Source organism: Falco punctatus, assembly GCF_963210335.1.
Source record: "Falco punctatus genome assembly, chromosome: 12".
Taxonomy (NCBI): domain Eukaryota; kingdom Metazoa; phylum Chordata; class Aves; order Falconiformes; family Falconidae; genus Falco; species Falco punctatus.
This window is the reverse complement of record NC_137592.1, coordinates 19881678-19906578: the sequence shown is the minus strand read 5'-3', so window position 1 is coordinate 19906578 and position 24901 is coordinate 19881678. Positions and strand designations below refer to the sequence as shown.

Sequence of the window (24901 nt, the reverse complement as noted above, 5' to 3'; positions counted from 1 at the left end):
TGCAACAGAAAAACGGATGGATCATAACACACAAATACACATGTATGTACTGACGGGAAATTAACTGTTAAACATTTGCATGTTTGTTCTTTCTTTAAATTTTTGGACTTTGAACGTAAGTGTTTTGATGTTTGTTAATTTATTGGGTTTTATCAGTTATAAAATTATCTAATCAGTCTTCAACAGTTAGGATCTGTTATTTTAAGTAATCTGCATGAGAAGCACAGAGTATCCAAGCTCCGTGGCTGAGGTGTAATGGCATTGCATATAAATAAGCATAGATGCTCATCTGTGTGACAAAATGCTATGTTTGTACCAAAGTACAGCAGGAAGCCAAGTTGTCCTTACTTACAGAATGTACAGCTGGAGCCTCCTGTTCTTGGGGTTCCTCCTGGCTATTTCTCCAGCAGTGGAGCTGAGTGAACACACTGGAAGGAGAAGAGATCCTGACAGAGATAGGCATGTGTAAGTTGATTAATGGTGAATGACCAATACATGGTTGATACACTCCAGACTCTCTGGCCTTTTGATGTTGATTGTAAGAATGAAGGCATCTATTTGTGTGTTTAAATTTGCAATAAAAGCACTAAATTACAGTTGCTTCTTTCAACACTTTTAAGAGCGGAAGGCTGAAAGGTTCAAAGTAACCAGTCTCTCTTCCAAAGATCCAAGGTTAAGCAAATAAAGTTCCTCGTCTCAATAAGCTATTATCAGCAATAAAAAAAGCCCCAACCATATAACAATAAATACGGCAGCATAAAAGCTACCAGGCTGAAGAAACTGGAAAAGCTTATAAAACTGAAGGGAAGAAAGCAATACCTGGTCAGTATCAGCTCTGATCCATGACAGAAGCCTTCATCCATGGCTTTTCTTTCCTTGTCTTTTAGCCTACGAAAGGCACACATAACTGGTACATTACTGATGTATAGAGTGCCCTGGATTACAGTGATGATACTGTAACTGATTCGAAGTTGAGGTACAGAAAACTTAAACACTTGTGTTTAAGTGGTGGAAGGTTCAGACACAATCGTAGCATGATACTACCACTGTCAATAGTACTTTACTTTCTAACAGTACCCTCCTGCAAGTATCTCAAAAACTGTTACAGACAACACTGCATGAACCAGTGAGGCAGGCAAATATTATTGCTCCTCTTTATAGTTCAGTGAGGAAGAAAGAGCATCTCAGAACTTAGTCTAGAAAAAAAAAAACAATACTCAGATCTCCTGAATCCTAAAGCCTCAGCTGTCCTTCCCCAGTAATGTAGAGATCTGAATCTGAGAGCAAAAGGAAAATTTTTGAGACCTTACCCATAATAGGCTGTGCTGAGAGAAGCAGCTGAAGCAGAACGGGAAAGCTGTCCAGGGGATAACAGCATAAACACAGCTAGCAAGGGCTTATGTGGGGGAAAGGAAGAGCTGCATAATGCTTTAGACCCTTGAGTCTTCCAGCACATCCAGCTGGCTGGGCAGCTCAGCAGACATGAGCCACCTCTGCAGAAGTTTTGAGCAGAAACTCAGTTCAAAATGCTGATGTAGCTGGAGATAGACCACTGCTGCACCACTCATCTGCGTGAGCATGGGTAGTAACTGTGTCAAATGACCCCATCGCAGCCAGGAAAGACAAAGCAACAAAAAAACCACAAAGCTCAACTCATCTTTCTTGTGCGGGTAGGACTTTGCAAAGGGTACAGGGCCTCAGCATACTGAGGTCCAAATTTAGGTCTAATCTCACCAGATTTTAGACGCTACATAACAGAGATAGGTTTATCCTTGTATGTTATCACTTATTTTGAAGGGGGAGAGTGGGGAATGGTTTCTAGGTCTCTTTAAAATTGTATCTGTAACCTGTTCAGCCTTGCAGACTTTTCCTGTGCAGACCTGCATACTGACCTCTGTCCACTGAGGATTTTGAAGTTGCCTAATTGCCAAGGGGCTTGTGAACAATACCCCTTAATATTGACTGAAATGTGAAAAGCTAATTCATTATCCAGTTACAAAATGTGTCAATTCTGCAAACTTCTTGAAGCTTCCTTCTTTCAGGAACTGGCAGACTTCACTACGTTGGGATGACAGCACACATGTGGTTCCCCATTGCTCCAAGAGTTAATCATTAGACTGTTACCAGTAATACTCCAAATACTGAGAACAGAGAGAGAGAATTTTCTGTCATAGGTCTGGGAAAAAGACATAATGCAAAATCCAAGCCCCATCAGCACAGGGAGATGAAAAAAGCTAGTCCGTTCCCACCGAGATAGCGTCCAAACATACAAAGCAGTTTCTAATCCTTGAGAACGCATTTTAAGACTCATTTTAATAGGTACTAAGTACATGCAAACAGAAATACCATAATTAAGATAATCAATCTGCAAGGAGGAAAGTACGTAAAAAGAACATGCATACTTAAAAGGGTTAAGTAATCATGATAGTAATTATTAATTGTATTATAAATAATTATAATGTAATAGATCTCTGACTGTTCTTTTGCAAGGAGCTTAAAATAATTTCCAGGTACTATGTTAAGTTATGCAACAGAAAGGCATTCCTGAAACAGCTTTTGAGCAAACTCCACTTCAGCAAAACCATTTCTTTTCACAGAATATCAAAACTACAACAAAGCATTTAACTGTCTTAATAAGATGTGTTATGGCTGAACTTTATCAAATCTGGAGAAGAGGAAATATTCTGTGATGAAGATTTTCATTATTTAGCTTTTCATTATGATTAAATTGGAGATTAAAGTTATATATTTACATATATGTATAAAGCAATGCTGTATAACAGAAAAGTATATACATAAATACATACATATGTACATATATATTACATTTTAGTCTCTTACAGTGTCACTGGGACAGAAGTCCTTTTTTCCCACCAGTTCTATTCTCAGACACTTTCCGAGGCAGGCACTGCAGCTGCTAGTTACAGATGGGTAGCTAAGAACCAGATTTAAAAACTTGTCCAAAAGTCATTCAGAGCCAGTGGCAGCATGGAGAGCAAAGCCTGCCTCTGGCTCTCCAGCTTGCTTTGCTTTCAAGGTGCAGGAACTCTTAATGAAATCTGCTGCAATGTGTCAGAGGTGGTGCATTTATGTCACCCTACCTGGTGTTGTGCAGAGTCATCTGCATGCACAGGGCAGTTGGGGAAATGCTACCACTTCATCTTCCGGTGCTGGATGGTGCGGGTTTGCATGGGGACGGTAGCAGAAGGGAGGCTGGCTCTCACAGGCAGCACCCTAAAATGGATTTTTATATGAAAAATGTAAGTGTCCATGTAAAAGCAGGCGTGACACCTGCCTCTTACATGGATTTTAAATCTCTTTTGAACTCTTTTGTACAGTGGGACGTCCTTACAAATGTGGCCTACACAGCCATGCCACTTTTGTGATAGTCTTCCATGTGCTGCAGCCTTTAAGCTCCTGGGACTTAAAGCTCCTGGCTGCTGTTCAGAGGCTTACTCTTCTGTAACACCTCCAGACAAATTTTAACTGGTGGGATGCATGCAATGTTATATTTCCTAAAATCTTGTGTTTCTACCCTATGCTGTTTATTTGAGTAAACTAAAAACTATCACACCAGAAAGGCGTGCATCTATTCTTTTTAAATGATTAACAAAACAGATCATGTTGGAAGCTATGGAAAAGAAAAAATAACTTCACTAGTAGCATGGGGCGTATATTCAATGTTTAAACATTGCCAAGCAATGAAGCCATTCTGTACATTTTATTTCATTGAATTTGATCATGTTTGAATCCACAGCAAAACTAGCCTCAATAGCTTGAAGACATGGACAGCTTCTACGCTTGGACCCTGGAGCAGTCCTCAGAATATACAAGCTACACCCAGGAGGGGCTGCGTCAGAAGTATTTTCTCCATTTCGTGTATTAAAGAAAAAAAAACAGGAAAATATCACTTTTACATATTCATCTGTGACTCCAGCTTTTTCTCTCATGAAGTCATAAAACCACACAACATGCTTACATCACTGCCAAAATTCGAAAACTATAAATAGGTCTATAACCTTTTGGTTCAAATTGGAATATGGGTTTCTTTCGAAAAGACAGAAAGGAAAATGGAAAATTTATTACTCAAAAAATAAACAATGTCCCTTCAATACAGGCATTGTAGCACATATGTTCAACAGTAACCAAATGTGACGTCAAAAAAAACAAAAAAAAGAAAATAACCCAGAGAATTATGATTTTTGGGTGAGGATGTAAACAGCAGCAGGAACAGATGAGTATTTAAAAATAAAGAGCCTATTATATTCAAATGAAACAAAGAATGAGGAGACAAAATAATAAGCTATAAAAATATATCTGTCAGCAAAGCTGTTTCAAGACTGAATGTTTTCCCTGTAAGATACTCAGGAAGCACCAGGCACCCTCCAGGTTTAAAGCTTTCATTCCTGGGTTCTGAGCTATATTGGTGTCCTGTAGAATAGGAATTGAGATGAGAAGAAAACATTTGACCGACTGCCCCAGCAATCATGCAATGTTTTATACTCTGTGGAGCGCTGCCTAACACAACAAAACCGAGTATTGTTACAGAGGACTCAAAGAGTCCAACCAATTATGTCCCTTCATGGGCATGGCTATACTAGCCTTTGATCACCAGCTCTAACTACCAGCAGTAAAGCAAACACAAATCTGCAGACAGCATCAATAAACCTTGCAGTGGGAGGGAACAGAGATACTCTGTGCCCAGTTGGCTTTTTTTTTTTCTTCTTTTTTCTTCCCCCCCCCCCCCCCCCCCCCCCCCTGCTTCCCTTAACCCCCATCAAAATTACCTACTGGTTGTCTTCTCTAAGTTACAGGCAGTTTCAAAGCAAGCAAAGGGTCGCTTTATTCACTTTTTAAAGCTAGTTGCATGGCATCAAGCAGAAAATTTAATTTTTTAAAAAAGCATACTTCAGCAGAACTCCTTAACCAAGGCAAAATTCAGTCTGCTAATTACCTGGACCAATTCATCTGTGCTTTTATTAAGCTCTGGTTTTACACACATACAGATATATATAATACACATATTCGTGATCAAGGAGTTTGTAGAAACAGTCTACTTCACTGTTTGCTTACTGAGTGGACTCTTCCCTGAAGATTTTCCTGCTAAACACAATCTGAACACTCCAGATTTTCTGGCGATTCGTGCTGTTACTTCACTATGATCTCACAGCTCAGGATTTAATCAGTGCAGGGGTCTGAGGCAAGCATGTGTTGAGCATCACTCACCCAGCGCTGCAACTTGGCCTTTTTGCTCCCACAGTGCAGAAGTTCAACAATACAGACCTCCCGTACCCAAGAAGCACATAGCCTTTTCAAGCTCAGAGGCACTGCTTCAGTGTAGAAACCACAGTGGTTTTCATCATGCAGAACAGACAGGTTTAAGGCACAGATCTGGACAAAAGATTAGGAAAGGCAGCCTGGTCCCGCAGTTAAGCCACTAGCCTGGAACCTAGAAATCCCAGCTCTGCCAGCATGGCCTGCAACACAGTCTGTGCTGCTGGTGTCAACACACAAAATCACGTTAGCCTCAAGCCCCAGAAATATGCAGGGCTTGAATGACCTTGAAATGACTTTAAGTTAAGCAAAATACCTTTGAGGGTTTGGGCCTTGTTTGCTTTGTGCTGCAATAACTGTCCATAAAATAAAGGATAACATTCCCCTATCTCGCCACGTACACTGGACACCCACTGTAACAAGGATACCCAGCATGCCTGCTAAAGCAAGGTACCACACCACCTTAAAGAGGCATGAAAACAAAAAAAAGGTTTCACATCAGCCTCATGTTGCCCTTCTAACCTGAGAAAGGAATGGCCGAAGTAAGAGCCCAGGGTTGCAACCTCAGAGACCTGTGAAGAATTAAATAAAATCCAATTCTGTCACCCTTGTGTCTGTCGTCAGAGATTTCTTAATAACTGGTGGATGCTAACTGGGCTTTACGCCTGCTGCCTGCTTTAACTAGCACATGATTCAGCTCCTGCCACTGCATGAAGCACTGAGTTTATTTAGCTGTGTCTCCCTAACTGGCAGAGCTAGTCCTCCCTTCGCTTCCAGCTCTGCTGCTTTAAACACCTCACAGTGCATATCACTTGGGAGAAGCCCTGCTCCCATGGCTGGCTGGCAGGAACCCTGTCTCTCATGTGTAAATAAAGGCAAGACAATGCTTTTTAACCACATTCCTCAAAATAAGGATCTATAAAAAATTTTCCAAGCTCTCTTCAGGTAAAAATGTACATACAATTGTTTAAAATGTGCTGTAACAACCATGCCAATCCAAAATTCAGGGTGTGAGAATCTGGAGGAAAGGGAGATAATTATTACTTGTAATGCACTAAAGCATGAACAACATGACTTGGATTCAGTTTCCAACTTACTATAAACTTTGCATATGTTCTCACTGCATCTTCCCAATACCCCTGTTACTTTTGCACATGATCCAGATGATATGGCATCTTTTCTCTCATCATTTGTCTATCTTATCTATTCAAAACACAATCTGGAGGATAACAAATTTCTTTTGCTGGGAGGATCAGCCCTAAGCAGAAGAACTCAGTGAAAAACATTACTATAACACAGCCACAGCTTTTTCACTTTAGTAGCACTACTTACATCTGGATGAAAAAGTAGTGCATGCCAAATAGGTAGTAAAAGCCAAAACACATGGGTGATCGCCAAAAAGAAAACTCAAGCTTTATAATTTATAATCTGTTAAACTCGTGTCTTTACATTAAAAAAAAAATAGTCTGCTTAACTTCCAAGCAAACTCTACGAGAAAAGACGAAACAAAGCACTGAAGCGAGAAGAGTCAAAGCAAAATCAGGCCTAGAATGAAGAGCAAACAGAAATTCAAGCCAAGCCCTTATGTAGAAATAGAGTAGTAATACAGTATCTATAACAAGCAAAGCTGTATTTAAACAATTACAGCCCTATAATAAATTGCGAACAGAGTAGATCTGTGAACAACACACAAGGTGAAATTGCATCTAATATGGTGATTCATACTTACTCAGAAAATCTGGTTGTTACTATACACTAGTTGACGCCAGGCTGCATTTTATTCAAACCAATAAAATCTTTTGTGTGGTCTCTTGACCTCGCTAATTATCTAATTTACATTTAAGACAATAATGTTGCTTAGTAATTTAAAGAGGAAGTGTTCCCACCCTGGAGTGTTATCCCTGCATCTCCTCTGAAGAAACTTTAAACTGGAGAATACTGCAAGTGAATGGGAGTTCTCTGCAACTCAGTTCCTAACTATTTCTTTTAATTGGCTGAGCTCCGGAGTGTTTAAAGCTTTACATATCAATTCTATCCGGCATGCTCACAGGAGGCAAAATCTGGAGTTACCCCAAATTACCCAATTCTGTGGTGGTTAGAGGAAAAGTAAAAGTCTCTCCTAAGCAGGCTCCAGGGTACCAGGATGCAATCCAACAATGTGCAGACACTTAACATCTTTTCAAGGCCTTGCATTTAAAAGACCAAACTCATCTCGATATTCTGGTCATCAAATGTCAGTACAGAACTCAGAGGCTGGGACCACTGTGCAGCATCTTCAGCCAGACCTTACTGTACTAGAGGCAGAAACTGCATAGGCTGGGAGAAAGAGAGTTATGCCTTGAAAATAATTCCATCTTTCTTACACTAGTAGGGAAAGGGGGTGGAAAAATGTTAAGTGATCTTCAGAAGAAACTGCTTCTATCTTCTACTGCTGTGGCACGAATGGAGAACTAAACACACAGAAATAGACCTGAAGTCAATAGGCTGTTTTTTCAACTTCATATTTTCTTTCCAGTAAAGAACTGAGTTTGTCTTTTATATACAATACAGTTGCTCCTATTCAAACAGTATGTGAGAGACCATAGGTGCTTTCTTGCTAAATATAAAGCAAGCATGAAAACATCTCAGTATGAAGTAGAACCCCTAAAATTTGGTATTACCATATTGACAGGTAGTCCACCACCTGAGGCCACTTCCATCTGGAGCTGCTGTGTGTGCATTTGAGCTGAAAGCAGAAGCTGGCTCAGGCCACAGGGTGCAATCATGAATTACCAGTATCACTGGTTTATACACTTCTGTTCAAACAGTCTCCTGTTTTGCCACCTACCTGTAAGCCACCCACCTGCCTCTACTCCATGTCACACTTCAGCACCACATTACTTATATCAGCGCAACTTTGTGGAGGGATGTGTATAAATAAAACAGATTGGATCTGCAGATTCGAGTTGATAAGACCAAGAGAAAAAAAAAAGTTCTGCTGCTGGGTATTTTTGTGTGTGGAAATGTTTAACCTGGATCATTTCAGCAGAGCCCTACAAACAGGTGCATCAGCACAACCAGAGCAACAAACTGCAGCACAGGAACAGCCAGCAGCAGCAGGGATGGCAAGCGGGAATTTCTTGGAGTTTGCCTTGTGTCAAATCCAATTTATTTAACATCTAATTACATCCTTAGAATTACCAAATAATGGGGGAAGGAAACAATCATTAGCTTTTAAGAACAGATCTGATGCAAATTATTTCATATTGCTTGTACTTACACAAGAAACAAGACCTGGACATACTGCATTCACTTGCTAATTCTGTTCTGAAGAAATTGTTCCCTAAATGATTCTTGGGAGCCAACCGATTGTAACTGCTGAAATCCTCTCAGACTTGCCAATTCCTGAAATCTTTTCCCATTTTTTCCCCAAACGATGCTGTGTTCATCTAGTAGTAAAGGGCACCGAGGCAACCTTCAGTAGCTGATGCAGTGTGCCCCTCAGCAGATGACATATACTGAAATGTGACCATGATCCCACAAAAACAGGGCGGCAGTAAACTCCCTTAGAGCTTGTAGTTCATTCATGTTGCTTTATAAATAGTTCAGTAGTAAATGACTGACAATACCAGCTAAAAAGGACACCAGCCACTGCTGGTCTTCCCCCCTCCACCCAGGGTTGCTGCCCAGTCCTGGGGTCTACACGTATCTGTTCCTCAACCGCAGTTTGCAGCCCAGAGTAGTAACATAAGTGGTGGCCAAGTTAAAATGCCAGGCAGTGGTGGCTGAAAAGCTGTTACATACACTCATTACAAAAAGTCTACTACAGAGTGATGTTTCAGCAAGAGAGAAATGCCCAGTAACATCTAGATACCCCAACATCTGCTCTTTCTGAATCAAGTCACAGAGCTAAACCTACACCAGCGTGTAGAGGAATACGTCCTTCAGTTTGCAGCATGTAACTGCAAACATACCTCAACTCCCAGAATACTAAAAGCAGATAATACCATGGGAGTGGTGAGGGCTTAGCCCTTTTATAAAGGACACCATACAGTTCCCACCCCCATAGATGCAGTTTTTCCCTAGCTAGCAGCCCAGGTCAGAAAAGGTTGAGTCGCCTCTCACTTGAAAAATGTAATACAGCTCAGCTTACACTGGTTGACAACATTATGAATGCCACAGAGAAGATAAATGAGAAGCAACTGTTCACCTTATCTCAGATACAAGAACATCCAGTGAATTTTTCTGAGACTACAATTAAAACAACATTGGATAAGACAGCAACTCATATCAATGGCTTGTTGCAGAGGCATTCAAGACAAGACTTTGTCCGTTCAGAGAAGCTCCCCTGGTAACTATTATGATCTGGAGACAACCTACAGTGCAGATGTCTAGTTTTCCTGCAGCTGCGAGGGTGTACCAAGCACAGCAGCACTACACATGCCATACCTGTACCCTCTCCAAAGCTACTGCCCCATGGGACAGAACAGAGGGCAAGAGGCGTGAGAGGGACTTTTTGTCAGGAACAGCATGGCTCTTCTGATGAAGCATGTTTGTATTGTTGGTCATGTTTGTCTGTCACACCTATGGAGGCTGCAAACACTGTGCAGTTTTCCTCTGGCGTGCACACAGAGCTGGGCACTGTGGTGCTACTGCCATGATTGCAGCCTTCTGACACTACTGCAGGATGAACATGGTAACATTAACAATTAGTGACTCAGATAAGGCACTCTGTTATAAATCCTCATCCAAATCACTGAGGTTGTATGCAGTATAAACTCTTCCAACACACAGCTAGCACTCTTCACTCACTCTGGGGTACATGTTCCCACCCTTTCCCACCCGCCAGCATTAACACTTATGTGACCTCCTGGGGAACAGGTTCATACAGCTCATCACTTCTTTTTTAGGTTACTTTTTGGCTGGATCAGCTTCCTGAAACAGTGCAGCAGGGTTGCGTAAGCGTTGGTGCTGCTGCAAAAGAAGGGGTGATCACATATTACTGCAGATGGGAGGTAAGGAAAGGATGAGATGGATACATAACCTGACTTGGAGCGTATCCTGAACCTTGACTGAAAAAGAAGGCTGTGGCTTTCGGGAACCTAAGGGGTTTTCTAAACTGCAGAATTGCATGGTCCCAGCCTCAGTGACTCCCATCCAGGACTTCCTTGCAAAAATTCACAAAAGGCTCCATAAGGCTGTGGAGAGATGGGTAGATCAGACTGCTGCACTGGGCATGTACTTGGCAGATTACGGCAACCCCAGACATTTACAAAGACAACAGCAACTGCCAGAAACTAACAGCTATGCACACAGGAGTTCTCCTTCCAAACATCAAACAGTAGAGACTACATTTGGCCCCTAAAATATAGAGGTAGTTGAGCTTTCTCTGACAACCATCTCACATGCTGCTCCTTTGCAGGAGGGACTGCGCCCGTCGGGTCTGGGGGCACGAGCCAGCTGGAAGTTCTTGCTGTGCTGTTTGGAGGTTCACGTGACATGCCAAAATGATCAGCCAGACACCAAGCGAAACCAATTTCTCTCAGACATCTTTGGCAATTCATGTTACTGCCAAGTGTACTCCAGGCTCCAAATACAACTCTCGTGCCTGCAAAGCCTTCCCATGACCTTAGCACACCAGCCACCCAGAAAGAAAATTTGATATAATTTTGCTGATAGGCTTCTCCGCTCAGAGAAGCTTTTCATTTTTCAGATATACATAAACTCACTTGGTTTTCAAAATGCACCTCTTAACAGAAATAGCTGTCAAGAGTAGACAGCAATGAAAAGTTGTAGTTAATACCAGGCTACAATATACATTCATCAAAACACTTGGAACTATGGAAGAAAAGGCTCTAGCATAAGATATTCTTCCTTCAAACAGAGCTGGGTCCAAGTAACACCTCAAGAGGTTAGAAAAATCTGCCCAAAACATTGTCAAAGCAGCCCCACGATCAAAACAAGAGGGGATAAATAAGTCTGTTGGGACAAAAAGTTCATCACCTTGCTCTAGGTAGTCTGTCCAAGCAGTTTCCATTAACGCAGAGCAGAAAGCACAAAGTTCAGCAGGCACGCTCTGGGGACGGGAAACTAACCAAGGTCAACAGCAAAGGGCTGTAATGGCTTTCTCCAGGGCACCTCTCAAACTATCCCCCATTAAACCTTAACCTAGCTTTCTATTTAAACTAATTTACATTTGTTTTGCTTGCTAATGAACCTACCCAAAGAGGTTTGTAAACCCTGGGAGCATTCCCCAGCTGTTGAGTGCTCAGGCCCTTTTCTAAGGGCAGGGACAGGAGGCCAGGGGTTTGGCCATCACTTGTATTTCAACAGCTATTGATCACACTGTTTCATACCACAGAAGCTGTTCCAAATTGCTAAAATATTCCCCCCTCAAACCACTCAAGTTTAATTTCTCTCACAGGAAAAAAAAGAAGAAAAAAAAATCAAAGAAACACTCGTATGTTTCTTCAAATCAAAACACTGTCAGATCAGACACTGGCACAAGTTCAGACCTTACATTTGTGGGGCTGGATCAAAGCAGAGCCCCAGACCTAAAACGCAAGGAATGAACAGGTCTGGATCTCTGTGCTGTGTTTTTTTGGAAACCAATGTCTTTTCCTACTGTGTACGTTTCTTAAAGGTAATGGATTAGGCATTTCCCAATGTAACAGGAGGGTGCAGGAGCACAGGACTCCCAAGAATCACACTCAAGCAGAACAGAGACCGCCAAGACATGGGGCAGCCAGGGAGACACAGAAGTAAAGAACCAGTGAAGGCTGAGAGCTAGAGCAAAAACTGTTTGTACAACTATTGCAATGCCTTGGAGTGGGTGCTGGGAGCCTGGGGCAAGCCGCTGTTGTGTTGGCCAGTAAGCGACACTCTGGTTTACCACTTAAAATGATGACTTGAAGAGAGCTCCTGCTCCTATGGCCCTGAGTACTACCTGCTTGATGCTCGCTCTAAAAGTTGCCCTTCTGCCCCCGTCACCTTGTGTGTGTAACATCAGTACAACACTATGAAACATGGCACAGGGACAGCACTTGTGGAGACCTGCCCAGGTATTTTTAATCGCAGCATTGTCTGAAGCTGCTCAGAGCAGATTATACATGCAGATGTAAAAATGCCTGGGGTAAAATCCCGGCCCTGTCATGTTAACGGCACCCATGTTCAAAGGCTCGCTGAAGCTTTGCGCAGAGGGCCGTGGATGCAGTTTTGCCTGTATGCAGAGAAATCGGGAAATTACTTTATCCTATGGCCCCAGATTCCTGGTCTTTGGCCTAAACTATGCGCAAATAATACCCAGCAAAACATCAGGGGACAGAGACACTCAGGCCTACAAGCTGGCCTGCGCCTCCACCAGAATAGTTGTAGGCCTCTGGGAAATGTTGACAACGACTGAGACCCTGCTGACATTCAGTTGCCAGCTTCCCATTATCTCTTTTGACATAATTTGAACCCTGTCCTGCTGCTGAAAACATGTGGAAATATCAGAGACTGAGGGCCTTGTGACAAAGTCAAACCCACATAGCTGTGCTGTTGAGCACTGGGAGTCAAAGCCCACGGGATGGAGTGACCTGTCACCCCCTCATGGCTCGGGGACTCTGACTCACCCCAGTGGGACTTGCGGGGGTCCCCGCTGCTCAGGATCAGCTTCTCTGGAGGCAACAGAATCAAAGACAATATTGACCCATGGCTCCACCATGGTCCTGCTCACTTCAGGAATGTGTTTCTTGTATCAGGAAAAGCAGAGAAAGTTCTTTTAATCTGTGGGAAAAAAAATAATATCTGGTTTTCTTCTTTTTCTTATAATTCAGTCAGTCACCATTTGCTTTTCTCCTGTAGAAATCCAAGGGTGACAGCCTATAACACTGTCCGCAGTGTCATAGAAAGCACGCAGGCCCAGAGGAAGGTGACTCTGAAGTCCTCTCTATTTTAGTTTGCCTGAGCTCAGACAAAACAGAAAATGGAAAGAAACACAGAAAAAGGAGAACAGATCATTTCAGCATCTGCAAAAAGGTATAACACCTCCATCGAGACCATCACTCTAGAGTCCTCTCTAAAAACACTGAAGAAAAGCTTCAGGATCCTTGAAGAGAATATCAGCACATATCATGGCTTTTATAGGTTAAACCAGCCTGCCAGACTCAACAGTTCCATTGGGCTCTACGTTCAGATTTTGTGGATACTTCTAGTTCCACACAGATTTACCTAATTTCTGGCTTCAAGAAACACCCATCTTTTAGGAAGGCTTAAACAACGTGAGGCTAGGTGGCCTGCGCCTGATTACTCAGCTAGGCCAGTCATCAATCCCTTCGCAAAGATGCAAACATACCACATGTTTGCGGCACATTTGCCTTACCCTGTAATGTCTGCAGTCAAGGATGACCACAGAAAGCACGCCAGACATTTCCATCCAGCTGCTAAACCTGAACCATTTCGCTTATAGAAAACCTGCCAGTTATAAAAATAACTTAATTCCAGGTGGTTAGCGGCGGGTTGGGCAGGTCAGCAGAATGTTAGTACTGCTGTCCACACAAAAACATCATGTTTTAGCCAAGAACATTAAAAAAAAAATAAACCTGGATGACATATAAGGAACACCTACAACTTTCTGTGCATGATCCACTGATTGTATTGATCCAGCTGATCTGAATTATATCTTGCATTTGCAGATTTATTTCAAAAGGTATTTATAACTAAAAGCAAAACAACCTGAAATAAGAGTCTTCATTTCCAGAGTCCTCCTCCTGTGAATAAAGGCTATTGTTTCTTTTGAGGAAAGAAGAAATCGCAATGCTAATACCAATAACATGTGAAAGCTAACAGCCAGCTCAGGTCAGAGCAGAACTCTTGATAAGGCTTGGCAAGCTTTTCAAATGTGATTAAACTGCAGCAAAGTCCAAGGTTTCCTAAAGCCACAGCAGTGTGTGAGGAGATGCTTAAATCCTGAAGTTGCTACAAATGACTGTATCACAAGGACAGCTGTATGGTATCTGGCTCTTTCCAATGTCTCTATCCCAAACACTCTAGCTATTCAGTTATACCAATAAATGTTATAACAAAGCTGAAAGAGTATTGAAAATTAGCTGGTTTATTAAAATGAACAAAAACGTATGTTTAGTTTTTGAAGTTTAAGGACTATCCCTTGAAGTGTGACCAATGCAAAAATGCACGGTTCGTTCCTTCTCTGATACACCCTGGGCTGGAAGACTTTTGCATGATATGCTGTTTCAGCAGGGAAGCTGCTCGCTGTTCAGAGGGAGATGCTGTAATGTATGATGTCCTCAACTGTCATTTCACAGTCTTAGATGGCAAGTTAGTACCACTAGGCCTGGTTTATCCAGGTGGAGTTAACCCCAGCCAACAGACTGCCCCACCTTAGTCATGCAGTGCTGTAACAGAGCCTTCCCAAGGAAGGGTAGAGTCCTGCACCTCTCTGTACAGCCAGCCCAGGGCTGAGGCACTTGCACCTCTTCTGCCAACGACCACACAGAGCTGCAAATGAAGCACAGAAATGTTGGAAGGCATGTTGAAAGCACCAGGTGCAAGCTGGGAAAGGGTGAAGGGGATGTCCCACAGTCACACACACATCTGAACTTCCACCATTCACTGTCTACAGAATTTTACTACTTAGGAAATGGTTTCACCTTACATTGTGAGCAGAGAAAATCTTCCAAGTAAAGCAATATGGTAATTCTCTGTTAAATTTAGCTACATGTTTTGAATAAAAGAAGGCAACAAGAAAAAAGCAGGCAAGGTGGGGATGAAACGACAAGAGAAAAAGGCATAACAGCAAAAAGCCTGAGGTGTAAAATCACTATCTTCATTTACTGAAGGAAAGGAAAAAAATTCCTCTACTCATACTACTTACTACTGATATTCATTAGAGTCCTGATTGTTCAGACTCACTAAAGCTGTGAACATGCTATGAAATGCAAACTTTTCCTTCATACTTTCAATAAATTACAACATAATTCTCTGCCCAAATTCTTGGGTCACCTTGTAAGGCAAAGGTCTGAATCCTGACCTCCAGCACAACACAACTAAAAGGAACTTGGTTAGCTGATATGAAACAGAACTTCCAAAATGCTTGTCACATGAGCCTTAATAAAGCCATGATAAATCCTTTTCAGAACCAAAATAAATGAGAACCTCAGAGTACCCTAAAGTCCAGTCTAAAGAAATTAATCTATGATTAACACTTTTTCATCATATTCTACAGACACAGTGTTTCTTCTTTAGGAGGATGATGCTTTCGTGACAGTTATCAGGAGACTGGGAATAAATCTCCCTTCATCTTGATTACTTTCCCCCCAATAAGTTCTGATAGGACCTTCACCTTTACAGTGCCAGAGCGACTTGCAACAGTGCATTCAACAGTGTGACTAGCATCTACCATGTGTGCTTTGCTCTCCCTCAATGAATTTGGGAATCCTGCGTGTGCACTGTAATCTCTTGTTGTAGCATGCATACCACTGGCTGTTTACGATAACAACGGGTGATGGCGCAGCTTCTGCTAAAAGGAGTTCCTGTTTCACAGTCTCATATTAAGACCCTCCTGGGGAAGTTACATGTCAGAGTTGAGTCACTCTCGCAGTTCATCATCGCCAAAAGTAGCACGTCCTGAGCTCCAGCCCTGCCCTTTCTTCTCTCCATCCCAGTCATGCTAATGCACCCTTTCTCTTGCATCAAACTAATGTTCATCAGAGCCTTCACTGAGCTGATTCAGTTCATTAACCTAGAGGCAAACAATTCACTTTTTTGTCACGTTAGTTTTCTTCCAGGCCAGCGAATTGAATGCGTTTCACTCAGGGCCTGATGAGTGATAGACTTGCTGCCAGCCAGGGGGGAGTTGGCAGCCAGGAGTCAGGGAGAGGAGCAATAAGATGAGGACAGGACACTGGATGTCCCCAGTACAAAGAGGGACACGATCAGCAGTAACATGTTGCTTTACCTTCAACAGTCTGACCCTGACTGGAGATTTCTTTGCTGCCAAAGAGTGAAACTGCCAGCTGCAGCTCTCTTCCTCGAGCTCTCAACGGTCGGCCACAAACACTTAGTCCAGGCCAGTAAGGACCCTGAAAGCCAACTGGGAGACTCTGAACCTAATCTAATACCCCATGGAGAGTCAGGGCAAAAAGTAAGTTTGATGCATTCATGACAGCTGCCGTTGGCGAAGAAATGCACACTGCAACTTTCTGTGTTTCCCAATGGCTAACAGTTTTAAGACTGCTTGTTTTAGCTAGGCATTTCATCACCTGCAACCAGCTTGAAAAAGAAACACAGGTCTGGACAAAGTGAGTGTCAAAGGAAGGGATTTTGTGCCTGGAAAGGCACAAAATTTGCCATACTCTTAATCCTAAATGCCTTCCTCTTTCTATGCTTATTGCAGATCATTTACCCCTCTCCTTGACTACTCCTGCTTCTTGCCAGCTTTTTACACAAGTTCTTCCTATTTGCCTGCCTTCTCATGCACAGAGACCTTCCCTAAATACCTCTATACAGCTGCTACAACCTGTTCCTTTTATAAAGGCTCTAAGAGCATTCCCCTACTATATATGTTTACAAGAAATCAACTACTAATTAATAGCCAGGAAGCAGAAAGCTAACACTTGTATGTTTGTATTTGCACATGAATATGTATCAAATGTATATACAAGGGTGCACAGTATATTCAATATCACTGTTCCCCCTCTTCCACCATCCCTTGTATGCCAGGACATCTATCTAAATTGCGCTGGGGCTTGACTCCTATGACTAGTTGGGAAATCTCATTTTAAGGTGCCGTGCTTTAATACACTGGAGGTTTGTCTAATCCCATCCAGTTTATTCCAACAAAAAACAACACATGTCACTAAACCTGACTCGGTGTGAGCTGACTGTCTCCCACCAAAGTGATTTGCTACTTTTCCTCTAAAAATAGCTAGGAGGGAAAGGTTTCTTCTCCACAGCTCTTTCTTGAAAACCTATGGTACAGTACGATGACTGACAGACCTTTCAATAGAGTAGGTTGGATGCTTATACATCATTAATTGATCCAAGCCCTTGATAACCTGGTAAAAGGATACAGTTGACTGCTTTGTAAAATAGCCAGGATTTCAAAGACTATACAAACCAGTGGATATCATAGTATTTAACCTGTTTTCTCAAAAGCAGAGTTAATCTGCATGACTCCTTTGCTCAGTGATACTCATCTACATATTAGCCTTACACACACAGTCTGATCTCCATTTCATGTGAGCTTTCAGCTTAATTTTTGCCTTTTCTTCCTACTGCTTTTTGCATCCCAAATGCATTGCTTGTAACTTCACAGCCAAAGTAAATGAGTTCAATTCATATAGCAGTTAAAGCTTGTGCAAGCGACCCCCATGAAACCTTTCTCTGCCACCACCACAGCATCCATGATACCATTAGGACCAGGTGGCATTACCATCTATAACAAAACTTTTCCAAAAGCCACTCTTTCCACCTTTTAGCTCTGCAATGAATTGAAGCACTGCTGCTGTGCAGGGAAAACCCCTGCAGCTCTGAAAATTATAAAGGAGGAAAGCAGACAGGTCCTTAGGTGGTAGAAGGAGGTTATGGTTTCCTTCCAATAACAGTTACCATATCCTTTGATATTCTATCTACTTTATCGTTTTCCGCAGTTTTGCAGAATAGCAGCTGTGATAACACAGAGCCCATCTTCTGCACTGCCTCTCACTGTACGGAGGTAAGGACACGTGTTGGGAGCCCTCAGCTTGCCTCAGCTAGGAGGCAAAAGATGAGTCATCACCTAACCCTGGAGTCAGGGGTCACCCCCTCTGGGGAGTCACTGAGTTGTTCGGTCCACTCACAGCTAATCCCCAGTGAGTGGCTCTTGCTAAAAGATTTCTTTATCCCCTTAGCTGAAAAAAAAATAACAACAGAGTTAACAAGCCCAGTAAAAATCCATGACTTGGGCAAATCCTTAAGGATCAAGTGGGGAGGGGGAGGGAACATAAACTAATCCAAGAGTCCAAAACGTCTTTTGCCAAAGCCTTTTAAAAAACAAAAACTTCACTAGGGTCTCCTCGTTAGTGGCTATTACAGGGGAGGCATTTCTTTCTTTCTCAACTAAGAATCTCTTCTCAACAACACAAACAAGGGTGCCCATTGACGTGCTGCAGTGCTTTCTAATCCATCTGACCAGCTGGCTTTGTATGTCCTTTATACATACTGCAGGAGAAAAAAGAAAGGCTTCTCAGGGAGAAGAGCCTCTGTCTCCTCAGCAGAAATACTGGTTTTACTGCTGGAGGGCCCACAGTGTTCTTAGGGAATAAATACAAAGTTTTTTCTTAATAGAAATGTTTACAGTATATGGTTTTGAATATCAGCAAAGACTCACTGAATTGATAAATGACCATTTTCTTCTTTTTTTTTGCCCAAAAATTACAGCCATCTTAGACCTTGGTTCTGCCACTAGTTTCCCAATCTGAAAACATCAGCCCAACTTTCCTGGGGTTAAAACAATAGCATTAACATGTCACTGAATTTCAGTAGCTGTCTCACAAACGAGCATGAGACAACAGAAGACAGAGAGCAAGAGGTACATAGAAGGGCCTGGGTGGACCTGTGAATTACCTGCAATACCAGCTTGCAGTGCTTGTTTTCTAAGAGTGTGGAAAGTTTCCCAAACCATCGTTTCCCTAGCAAAACTCTGGGCTCTACCCCTAGTTTGAGGGGCAAAGGTGTAGGTGCTGTCAGGGGCAGCGCCAGGAGGTGCCGCAGCAGTGCAGTGCTTCCACCGAGCCCCCTCGGTGCAAAGCCCTCGAGAGCACACACTTGGCAGGGCTAGTGCAAACATGGCCTTTACAAACTCTGAAGATGTGAGTCAGAGCTCACCTCTTTCTGCAGACTCCTTCCCCTCCCTTCATGTCAGAAGTTTTTTCCATCTATCTGCTTGTGAAAGATGTCTTCTAAAGCAATATATATTCAGATGTTTGGGTTACATCTGTAAGGGCTATTCTGCCATAACATTAAGAATAACACAGAAAAAATGTTTTGAAAAGGTGCTAGCCCAGGAAATTTTAACTTTACAAGCAATTACAAGCTCATGTGGTTACTGTTCTGTCTTTTCGAAGAACGTATGTACCTATCTTAATAAAATGATTGGGAGGCACAACTGAGAATGAGCATTTAATCCCAGAAACTTTGAATAGTGTAGTCATTGTTCTAATGGTCCCAATCCTTTCCAGAGTTGACAGCTCCAAGGGTAAAGTCGCTTAGCCTTGTGCAATGCAGGAGTGAAACACAAGGAAGCACAGCACAAGACAGCCTGGGTGAAGATAAACATCTACTGGGAGCAGTCTAGCTATCTTTTTTTTTCCTCTTAAGCCAGTTTCTCTCAAAGCTGTGAGTAAAGGAAACAAAAGGTTGGATGTGCTTAAGACTTTGAAAACATAACTAGGCTCCTTCGTTTTTCATGTCTTTCATTTTCTGGGGCTTTGCAATTTGCTTCCAACCTCCCCACTGTGAAGTCCTCAGTCAAGTCAAACCTGTTTGCCATCTGTGTGTGAGTGCCCTTATACCCAAACCCAGCCAACAGTTTAGAGTAAACAGACCTACCCAGGGAGGAGCTGGAATTTGAACTGCAAATCATCTGTGTCCCAAACAATTACTCCCTCTCCAGGTGAGGGAACGCAGCAACATTTCTGGTGTCTAAGCAGATTTCTCTGCAGCAGTTTGAAAGATGGGAGATCGGCCTTTTTTCATCACGGGCAGGGCAGTGCCTTAAAGAGACTCATCAACACAAAAAACTGCTTAGCTAACTAGTCTGCTCCTTTTGCTTACCTACTGCTGATTCGTTAAGCTAATATTTTAAGAACAGTGGGTACATCCTGGAACCACCCTCTTACCTCAGTGATTATGTCTAAATTGTTCTGCCGAGTATCTTACATAAGGCTTGCATAAGTAATGCGTTCTGCTCCTGGTAAATTTGGTTGCTCTAGCTAATGAGGAGAACCACACTGTGAACTTCCCAGACTGCAGAATGACCAAAACTGCAATGCCTGACACAGTGCTCATCCTTCTTTAGCACAAGATTGACCTTTCAAAGAAGATTAAACCTAGGCAAACAATTGAAAAGCCTGAGCAAGCTGAGACCTGGCAACAAAGGCAAACACTAGCACAAAGAAATCACAAAAAGGAAAGAAGAGGGTAGGAATAAATAAGGGAGAGTAGTAATCACTCTCCATCTGAGAGAGCAGGGACCAGAGACAGTCCTGAGCATGGAGGGATTTTGGTATGGAGCGCTAAGATCTCCACCTTCCATGTCCCCTTCTCACCACCACTGGTTTAGAAATGCTCAGATTCAGAGCTGTGAACTCACCTGCTACATATGCATGTTGTAATTACACCAAGTAGTCCACTCACCTCTTGACCACATTATTTGCAATGTAAATGACAGGTCTCAGATAAAGGCTATCTATCTGCTGAAAGAGCGTGTCCCATGCAAGACCTGCACGTCCTGCTCCTCATGGGAAAACACGTCTCTTCTGCATTGGCTGAGAAGGTTTCTCTGCATACAGGTCAGGGTGGTAGAGGCTGAGAGGGTGAGCTACATAATTGGTGTGGAGAAGTATCCATTCCAGGCTGTAAAATGGAAGAGTAACTTCAGCGAGCTCCATTAAAACACTAAGTATTACTCATTATTTCATCTTTTTTGACTCTTTTCCCAAAGCCCAAGGATTCAGGCTTTGTAGGCATATAAATGGAGGAAGCTAATATGGACAATATACATGGCCCACATTTGTCACACATATCCCGTTACCCATAAGTGAGAAGACATGGCAAATTAAAAAATTAAAAATTAGTACCAGACAATGATACTTTGGTAATCATATAGATAATGTGTGACCTTCTGTATTAGAGAGTGTGTACAGTATGATTTAAACCTTACACTAAATCTGTAAGAAAGGTGGCCAATGGGACTAAAGGGGGGGGGGGGGAAAAAGCAACCCACAAAACTCACAGTGGTTGGGAAATACACTAATGAATGTGGATGGTGCAACCATCATTTGCCTCCCTTGTCATTATGAGGCAGTCCCTATTACATGATCACACACTGTTTTTGCCTAGACTCCTGCCTCATTCACTGCGTAATTAAAATGAAGGTAAAGGTTTTAATGCTAAATGCCTTGGCAGTTTAATCTAGGAGTCACTGAAGCTTCACTTGTAGAACACATAGCTTATGTTTCCGTCTACACTGAAACAAAGTCAAAGCTGAAAATCATGTGTTAGGCACCACATATTTTCTTTGGTGTGATCAGCCTGGTTATATAAGAGGGGTCCAGCCTGGGAGAGGAGCAAACTTCAGATCCCGATGCGTTTGTTGTCAGCAGGTGCTGTGTTGTGTTGTGACCTGTTCCAGCCACACCTATAATCACACAGCAAGCTACAGGTAACTCCTGAGATTGCCTTTTATCTTTAATCGCTTCCTGTTCACACTTCATCCTGCCAACACCTCCTGTCAGGATTATTGCTGTTTATTTCTCATGAATATCTAAGAATATCATTCATCCCAGCAACAAAGGTTTCCAAGCAGTGAGGCGTGCTTCAGAAGTGACCTGCAGTATTTCCTAAAAGGTTACTTGATTGACTTGTTGGTTGGGAAAGTAAACAGGAAGACCTACATTGTCTGTCATAAAAAGCAGCAGTATTAGGCAGGCAGGGATCACCAAAGCAGTTATTCCAGTGTAGTTCTCTAGAAATGAAAGTCTCATACACAGATTAAGTCATCTACTAGTAGCACCAGTACTATGGCTCTGATCTTGAAAGTTCTTAGTCAGGTTGAGTTGTTTCCTCTTACAAATACTTAGATGAGACACAGTTGCAGATTTTAGATAAACTGCACTGGTCACCAACTACTCAGATCCAGGATTTCCAAGAGATGCTGGGTTTATTTAGCTTATGATCTAACTGCACGGTACAGCTGAGTCATAACACAGCCTCTCAGAAGTCCACATCTCCCCCTCCCAGCTACACATAACAATACTTAAGTGGTCAGCCTAACTGCTTTAAAGACAGACCTGAAAAGCCTAGTAACTAACTTCTGTCTCATGAGGACCTGCAGGTGTTAGCAGCAGTAAGTCCCATCATTCATGCTACATCCCACCATGCAACCAACACAACAAGATGGACATCACAGACCTTCTAGAAATATTCTATGATAAACACTTTAAAACAGCAGAATCTGTTTGGGAGGTCACACAGGAAAGCCATATCAGGGTATTTATGCATCTGAAAACAAACTTTTTTTTTTTATTATTGCAAAGAGAAATAAGACAAAAGTGAGGGCACACTAAATGAAACTATCAGAAGTTTACTCTGAAACAAAAAGGACTGTTTCTTGCACCAGATATTGCTTAGCTGTAGATCACATTGCCACAGGATACTGCAGACATCATGGCTAGAAGGGGTCCAAAAGCAATTACACAAAGCTGTGTAAGGGCTACTAACCTCAACCTTGGGGATACCATCTCTAGCTCCAGTGTAACACACCACTAAAAATGGTGAGAGTACACTAAAAACACATCACTATGTCTGTCCTGCTCTTTTATCTAGTTACTGACCACTGTCAGAAGCAGGACAACAAGAGCTGTTCTTATATTGTGATTATTACAGTCCCTATTAGGCAAAGATTTCCAAGTAAAACTCAGCTTTCCACCATTCTTCATATGCCTCCTGTCTCCACTGGAGCAGGTACAGCTGCGATAACCTCAGTTTGGGTGCACTGCCCCAACAAATAGCAGCAAAATGACAGACACTAGACACACTAGGCCTTGCAAGTCTCAGCATTCACCCCCTGCTCTACATCTCTGTCAGTCCCACATAGTCTGACCAGTGAGAATTATTCTGCATCTCCCATTTCACACACTCTTGGCTCTAATTCTCTCTCTCAGGTCACAGTCTTGCCTCTGACCAGACTCAGTTGCTCCCCAGGGTGACAAAATTACCACTTCAGCCTTACAGCAGTCATCAGCACTTCCCAGTGTTGCCCTTCTCTCCTGTTTAACAGCATCTTCCTTCATATTCACTGCTAGCTGGAGTGTTTTTCACTGCTGCCTAGAGCTTCCCCTACCACCATTACACACACTTTCATAATTAAGACTTCTCCGCCTGAGTCAACCGAAAACTAACAAAAATGTCAAGTTATCTCAAAACTATTGCCAGAAACAGCCACATCACTTTCAGACAGTCTTACTTCTTGCAAGCACCCCTTGAATGCAGAAACTAAAGCAATTTCTAGGTTTCCATTTATCCTCCATACTTATTAGTGTTTGATAATGATGGTTTCTGCATAACTCGGTGAGTTGCAATCATACCTTTAAGAGGCTTTCAATGGGCCAGTCCTCTCACTATAACATTTGTGTAAAACTGACGATGTTCCGCTTTATCCCTTGCAAAAATGCACTTAGTATTTAATCTCAATGACTCCATCTTCCCTATGGTCCTTCTGCTTTCTGATGGGGATCAGCATTGCATGTATGCAAGAAACAAGGAGAGCTGCAAGAAAGACCAAAATAGAGTCCTGGCCCTGTTGGGTGGACTGATTTGCCACAGGCCTCAGGGACCTTCAGGCTCCAAGCTATGCAATTTAATGTCTTCTGTGCTTGGCATTATTGATCCCCCTACCTCTTCACCTAGAAATTATGGCAGCTTTCCCTGTGGGTGAAAAACCAAACAGGCTCAGCTCTTAAGAAAAATCTTAAACGGCAGTTAGGAGAAGACTTCATGATTTTAGGTAAAACAATATTGATTTTTATGAGTCTAACCACAGACTAAAAATAGCACAGCACCTATTTACCCTTACTTCATGAGTGACATGTTGGCATTCTTTTTATCACTACACCATGAACGAAAGACACAATAAAGTTAGCTATATCCTGTAAATTACAAAACATTGTTCTCCAGTCAAACTATTTGTCTTGTTGAGGAGCTGCTGCCTATGGCTGCTTTGTATACAAGAAAGAGATCTCAGATGTTGTTAGTACTTGGAGAAGAAGCAGAAAAATGATGGCCAGCTACTTCTGGAAGACATCACTCGTTAATTACCTGTGGTTCACCTGGATCACTATTGAAGCAAACAGCTATCTGCAAACTAAGTACAGAGAACTAGGATGAATCACAATATGCCAAACACTTATTTCTTAACAGCAGTCAGCCAGCCAACAGGACTCTAAAATGGAAGGGTTTTTTCTTAAACTTCTCACTGGGAAGGATTTTATAAAATGACGGGAACTCAGTAAAGCTCGGACCTTTTCCCTCATGGCATAAGATATCCATAGAGATTTCTAAGATTGCAAGTATTTGAACCTGTAGGGAAGAAATACTGTGAGCAACGATATTGTCAGCTTCTGCCTGACCGGCTGGTCCAATATTTTGGTAGACATATTCGACTTCCTCCACATATTCCCTACCTTGTCTCATGCAATGGGAGTTTGAAAACCCAGGATGTCTAATGCTTTATTTTAACTTACGTCACTAACATATACAAACAGCTCTTTAAAACAGTGCCCTGGGAACAGAACAAGAATCAATCCTTTCCATATGGACACTTGCTTCTTCAGATCTTCCTTCCAAGCAGCACAGTTCTTGTGTCCTCTCCCTACAATACACAAAAGGA

At 42.3% G+C, this 24901-nt stretch overlaps 1 long non-coding RNA gene across 1 annotated transcript in view; it reads right to left on the bottom strand.

Moving 5' to 3' along the window:
* LOC308072137 overlaps nt 1-24901 on the bottom strand; it is a 138839-nt gene that overhangs the window by 71989 nt on the left and 41949 nt on the right. The window contains exon 2 of the long non-coding RNA XR_013931509.1: nt 353-24883. This is a non-coding gene — a long non-coding RNA (uncharacterized lncRNA). The remainder of the gene's footprint in view (nt 1-352; nt 24884-24901) is intronic.